The sequence below is a fragment of the Callorhinus ursinus genome, unplaced genomic scaffold (assembly GCF_003265705.2).
Source record: "Callorhinus ursinus isolate GAN/ISIS: 27379988/994484 unplaced genomic scaffold, GSC_fseal_2.0 scaffold7, whole genome shotgun sequence".
NCBI lineage: Eukaryota > Metazoa > Chordata > Mammalia > Carnivora > Otariidae > Callorhinus > Callorhinus ursinus.
This window is the reverse complement of record NW_027397069.1, coordinates 22,885,381-22,891,858: the sequence shown is the minus strand read 5'-3', so window position 1 is coordinate 22,891,858 and position 6,478 is coordinate 22,885,381.

Here is a 6,478-nt window from a genome sequence, read left to right as displayed (position 1 = left end):
GTGTGTGTGTGTGTGTGTCTGTGTCTGTGTGCATGTGTGTGTATGAAGAGAATGAGAGAGAGAGGGAGACCACCAGGAGTGGAAGTAGAATGCAGTAAGAAGACAAGCCTAACTAGGGAAAAGGGTTCATGGGCAGGCTTGGAAAACAATGATAGGTCTTACAAACGTTGGTCTTCTATGGAAAGACTTGGCAGGGGTTCAGATTAATTTAGCAGGTAAATGGGAGACGTTTTGGAGAGTTCTAGCAGGAGAGTCATAATACAGAATTGTTTTTGAATAGTGGGACTGGCGGTAGAACTCTGTGCAGAGCAGACTGACATTGGGGAATGATGGAAGATGTGGAGATGCGTGTAGAGGCCACTGGGATTGTTCAGAGAGAAAGAAATAAGGGCCTAGGAAAAGCGTAGCCATGGGAAAAAGGATGAAGACAGGAGGCATTATAAATAAAGAATCATGAACCTGGCATTTAGGGTAGTAATGCTTATAGAAATCAGTGGTTCGGGGGCAAAGCACAGGGAGGCACTTAAAGAAAAATATCTATGTTTTATTGGCATGCGCCTCCTCCCTCCCCCCCCACCCCAAACCATGGGGAGAGTGGTACTGAGACTGTCCTTGGGAAGAGTTTGAACAAGGGACAATTCTCTCTCACTTCCACATCCTGGACTGAGTCTATCTCCATAAGCTAGAGAACCTGGCCACCACCAGCTAGGGGGATGGCTTTTCACTCCGTATTATAAAGAATCATGTAATAATATTAATGAAAAAGTAAAGGGAAAAGAAAACAATCAGCAATAATCCTATAACCTTAGTGCAGTTATTGGAATTTTTTACTCCTTTCCTTATCATTGTCTGTAGATTTATATATATATATATATATTTTAAAAGATTATTTATTTATTTATTTATTTGACAGAGAGAGAGAATGTGCAAGAGCAGGAACACAAACAGGGGGAGTGGGAGGGGGAGAAGCAGGCTTCCCGCCGAGCAGGGAGCCCCATGTGGGGCTCGATCTCAGGACCCCGGGATCATGACCTGAGCCGAAGGCAGTTGCTTAAATACTGAGCCACCCAGGTGCCCCTGTAGATTTATATTTTTATGTGGCTACAATTTTAAATTGGTTGTTTTCCACTTCATCAGCAACACAAGCATTTTTTTTTTTTACATTGTGACATAGTTCCCATACTTATCTTTTTTTATAAAGATTTTATTCATTTATCTGTCAGAGAGAGAGAGATAGAGAGAGCAAGCACAAGCAGGGGGAGTGGCAGAGGCAGAGGGAGAAGCAGGCTCCCCACTGAGCAAGGAGCCCGATGTGGGACTCAATCTGAGGACCCCAGATCCTGACCCGAGCCAGAGGCAGAAGCCTACCTGACTGAGCCACCCAGGCGTCCCCCATACTTATCTTTATAAAGTGGCTTTTAGATATTCTTTTGAAAGGATAAGTGGTTGGGCACTAAGTGGGTTTCAATATTTAGCCACTTAAAAATACTGTTATGAGTATATAAATATAGATAGGTCCTTTTTCTCTTGGATTTTTACATAGAATAAAATTCCCACAAGGAGAGGCTACTTGGTAGAATAATGAATCTAATTTTTTTTTTTTGCTGTGTATTGGCAAATTGCTCTCCAAAGGATTGTATACTGTATGTTGCCAGCAACACTGTGTGTATTTTGTCAGCTTAGCATTGCCTAATTTTAAAGGCAATAACTAATAATTATTACTAGTCAAAAACTATTATATAATTTAAAAAGCAATAATTATTATCAGGCATAAAATTATACCTCATTGTTTTAAAATATTGCATATTTTTTGTTACTGGTGGGGACTTAAATATTTTATTTATGTACTCATTGTATTAACTTTTATGTTAATTGCTCATCCATAGTTTTGGTCAATTAACTGTCTGCCTTATCACTAAGTTTTTGTGTAGTTTAATCTATTAATTTTTTTCTTTTGTTGTTTCTATTACATTTTAACCATAAAAGGTCAACACCTTTCGGAAGAACTGATAAATATGAGGTTCTCTTTTAGTTTTCCATGATTTTAGTGGATTTATAAAAGGCAATGCACTCATTGATCCAACAGAAAATATTTTCCTGCATTATGTGAAGGATATCTCCACATTTTATTTTTTTGCCAAATTTTTAACCATTAAAGCTATGAAAGGTTTTTATAATAATCAGAACTGTCTAGAAGTAGGGTGCTTTGCTATTTCTAGAGTGGGGACCATATATTGAATACTCGCCCTATTGTAGATGTCAAGTTTCAAATGGGTTGAATTTGGAAGATGTTTTAAGAATCTTTTGGGGTACCTAGACTGCTCAGGTGGTACAGCATGCAACTCTTGATCTCAAGGTCATGAGTTTGAGCCCCATGTTTGACAGAGAGATTACTTAAAAAAAAAAAGAAATAAAACAATTGAAAAAAGATCTTAAAAGAACTCTTTCTAACTTCAAGTTCAGGAAAAAGATGAGTTTAGAAGGGAAATTAAATGTGTCTACTTTTTATTTATGGGAGATTTCCTAAGAAGAATAAACTCTTCATTGCTGTTCAAATGAGTAATAGCAGAGAATTGTGATGGTAGGTAATTTGAAAAAAAAATACTAAGCTAATGATTTTTTTTTTATTAGAAAGCAGTTTTCTTTCAAAGAGAAATAATCTACCTACAGTCACAAATCAAACTTTTTACACTTGATTTGATGTTAGTCTTTATAAGAGATTCTGTTTGAAATGCTCATCATTATCCCCTACTGCTTGATTTGCCAGAGAGAAGAGGTTAATAATGTTATCTTCTGGACATTTAGAGAGAAAGTTTCTTTGGTCCTCTAATGAATGCTTTCTCTCAGTCAGATACAAACCTCTCTTCAGTGGCAAATGGTACTCAATTGTCCACAATCTGAAGCAGTTTCTGATAGAATTTTGTTGCAACCATTTTGAATTCCGTGTTTCCAGCTAGAAGGGAACAGAGAATCCCCATGCTTTTTACTACAGGCAACTGAAGGACCACACCAACTCTATTCTCATCAGTGCGCTTGTTCACAAATGATATGAGGGCAAGGTTAACCCCTGGAGAAGCAAGAGAGTTTAAGAAGATTTCTTAACGGCACAGGATTTAATAGACTATGCGAGAGGGTTCAGATAATCAGCACAATGATTTTTGCCACTTCTACTTTAATCTGGAATCAATCGCTGCAACTACAAATTGTCAACTAACTTTGCTACGACTGTCTCTAAGGGAGGGAGTAGCTTTGCCACGACATTCTCTAAGGGAGTAGCTTTGCTACAGCTATCTCTCATGAGCTTATGAATATTATCTTCGATTTCTATTCCTTTGGATTCCTCACTTCCTTCTTAACTGGAGTGCAAATCTTAAAGCATTATGCCAAAATGTATCATCAGTTCAGGTTTTTTTGAAATGTCTAATTCTTATTTTTTTCTGCTATAAAAAATAGAAGAAAACAGAATATGACTTAACATGTCAGTGTGTATACTGTTCGGAGGTATCAGCTTTGTTATCCGTATCCCTGCTTCTCACAGTAAAAAGACTTGCTTTTCTGCGTAATGAACTCAAGCTTTGCTTTCACCAGAACTTTGAACTGCTCACTTAGGAGAACAGCAACATATGGTTTTCCTCTTCCAGTTTTTAATATTTGGGTCTCCGGTGAATCCACATACAAAAGCTTCCTTCCTTTAGCTGGAGTCCACAAATGAAAGGCTTTTCTTTTTCTGATTGTAGATTAGCCTGCCAAGAAACAAACATGAGCTGGAGAACATCACTTTAATTTATTGATGGGATACAGATGACAAGGAAGTCTGTCCTCTTGTAGGCTTTTGGGAACGCTTCGAGCTGACCCAGCACAGCCGAGTTCATACGGCAAAGACAGACTTTGCCAAAAACCAAAGCCAATAGTCATTGCAAACCTCTGAACCCAAACATTCCTTTAGCGCTTGAATTTCCCTATAATTTGTGTAGATTCCCTTTTTGTCAATGAAGCTAGCAGTGGGTAACTAGCTTAGTGCAATCAGACAAAACAACTGTGCCATTCATTCAGTAATTAGATGAGAGCCGGACTGCATGCTTTATGGTTTCCGCTCTTCATTCTTTCCTTTCTTTTCAAGTCCTTGGAGACAAACTCTGGGATGTTTGGCAGAGCGAGGCCCTTGTGGAAAATATCCTGTCTTTTTTACTTCGGGGTTGCTAATAAGTTCTATTCTCAGAGGCAAAACATGAGATGCACAAGCAGGGAGGTTCAGCCAAGCTAAAAAAAAAAGCTTGGTTCTTATGTGTGTTACCTTTTGCCTCACTTTACAGTTTTGCCTTCCTCAAGACTGAAGAAGACTTGATTCTTTCATATATCTAACGGCACATGAAGGACTTTGATACTCCAGCTAAATGCTTACAGCAGATCTTACATATATTACTTATTAAGCTTTCAGACCTAAAACTGTAGGAGAAGTGAAGCAGAGATAGAGACAGAGGAAAAATAAAAGGACTGCAGGGCTGTGTCATTAGTTTATGTACCTTGAGGACAGCATAGCAAATTCAATTTCTGCGAGGCATCTAGGGCTAATTGCTGTGCTAATACCTTTCCTTCTTTAAAATTTTTCTTTTTAATTTCCTAAACCACTAAAAGGGAAGGGAGGGAAAGCTCCCTTTTGTATTGGGGCATGGCACCCTGCCCAAGTGGCGTTCTCTGTGGCTCGGGCTGGGCAGAAAGGCTACCATCACCACACTGAGATCAACAAGAAGATCTATAAGATTGGCCAGGGCTACCTCATCAAGGATGGCAAACTGATCAGGATCAATGCTTCCACGGATTATGATCTGTCTGACAAGAGCATCAACCCTCTGGGTGGCTTTGTCCACTATGGAGAAGATGGAAGCAAGGTAGGGAAATCAGTGATCGGTGATAGCTTAAAGTCTCATTGGCTATTTGTGATTGGTTTTCCTTAGGCTTTGGTTGGTACCTTGAAGCATTTAGAGATTTAGATTATTGTTTGCTTGTATAGGGCTGCTGTAGCATTAGTACCACCTCAGTCTCATGGCCTTGAAGGGAGCAGAATATGAAACCCAAAATATGCTGCATTGGCATAAGGATTATCTTGATCTGATTCCTTGGGAATGTCATGGGTTGAGATTCTCCCTGAAAATATAGTAGAAGTGAATTTACCAAGTAGAAATATACCAAGTATATCTTTTTTTAAAATTCAAGTTAGTTAACATGTAGTGTAGTATTGGTTTCAGAAGCAGAATTTAGTGATTCATCACTACTTACATATAACACCCAGTGTTCATCACCCGTGCCCTCCTTTATGCCCATACCCCCACCTCTTTTCCATCAACCTTCAGTTTGTTCTCTATAGTTACTCAGCCATCAAAAAGAATGAAATCTTGCCATTTGCAATGACATGGGTGGAACTAGAGTGTATTATGCTAAGCGAGATATACCAAGTATATCTTAGTTGTAACATTAGGGAATGGGAAGAGCACAATCAAGGGGATTGCAAAGGAAATGGTGCTTGTAGTCCTTGGTCTGACGTAGAAGCACAAGGGAATTTTATAATCACATTGAGTTTAAACTCCCCTTCTACTCTAAGAAAACTTTGAGGATTTTTTTCTAAGTATTACAAAATATTACATTACTATTAAACATCTAAGTTTTCTCATTTTGAAAGTGGAAAACAAGTTGGCCTTAAGGTGGGCTGTAAGGTGTAGGGTGCAAAGGGGGGAATGAAACTGTCACCTTGCTCTAGAGCAGGGCTCAGCAAACTTTTTCTGTAAACAGCTGTATAATAAATATATTTTTTTAAAATTTTTATTTATTTATTTATTTGAGAGAGAGAGAGAGAGAATGAGAGATAGAGAGCATGAGAGGGAAGAGGGTCAGAGGGAGAAGCAGACACCCTGCTGAGCAGGGAGTCCGGTGTGGGACTCGATCCCGGGACTCCAGGATCATGACCTGAGCCGAAGGCAGTCGCTTAACCACCTGAGCCACCCAGGCGCCCATGTATAATAAATATTTTTGGCTTAGCAGGGCATAGTTTCTACTTTAACCGGGCAACTCTGTTAACACTGAGGTGGAAAAGCAGCTAAAGGAGATATGTAAATGAATGAGCATGGCCATGTTCCAATACATTTTTTTCAGATTTATTTATTTATTTTAGAGAGCGAGAACTTGGGGGGAGGGCCTGAAGGAGAGAGAGAATCTCCAGCAGACTCCCCACTGAGTGAGGAGCCTGACTCTGGTCTGGATCCTACCACCCTGAGATCATGACCTGAGCTGAAAACAGTCAGATGCCTAACAAACTGAGCTACCCAGGCACCCTGGGCATACCTAATTTTTTATCTGTTCTACTTCTGGGACAGGATGGTTACTGGTAATATATGTTGTGAGCAAATTTATTCCTTTATTTGTAATGCTTGCAGTCATATGGACATGCCATTATTACTTGACATTTGAAATATGTTTCAATTGA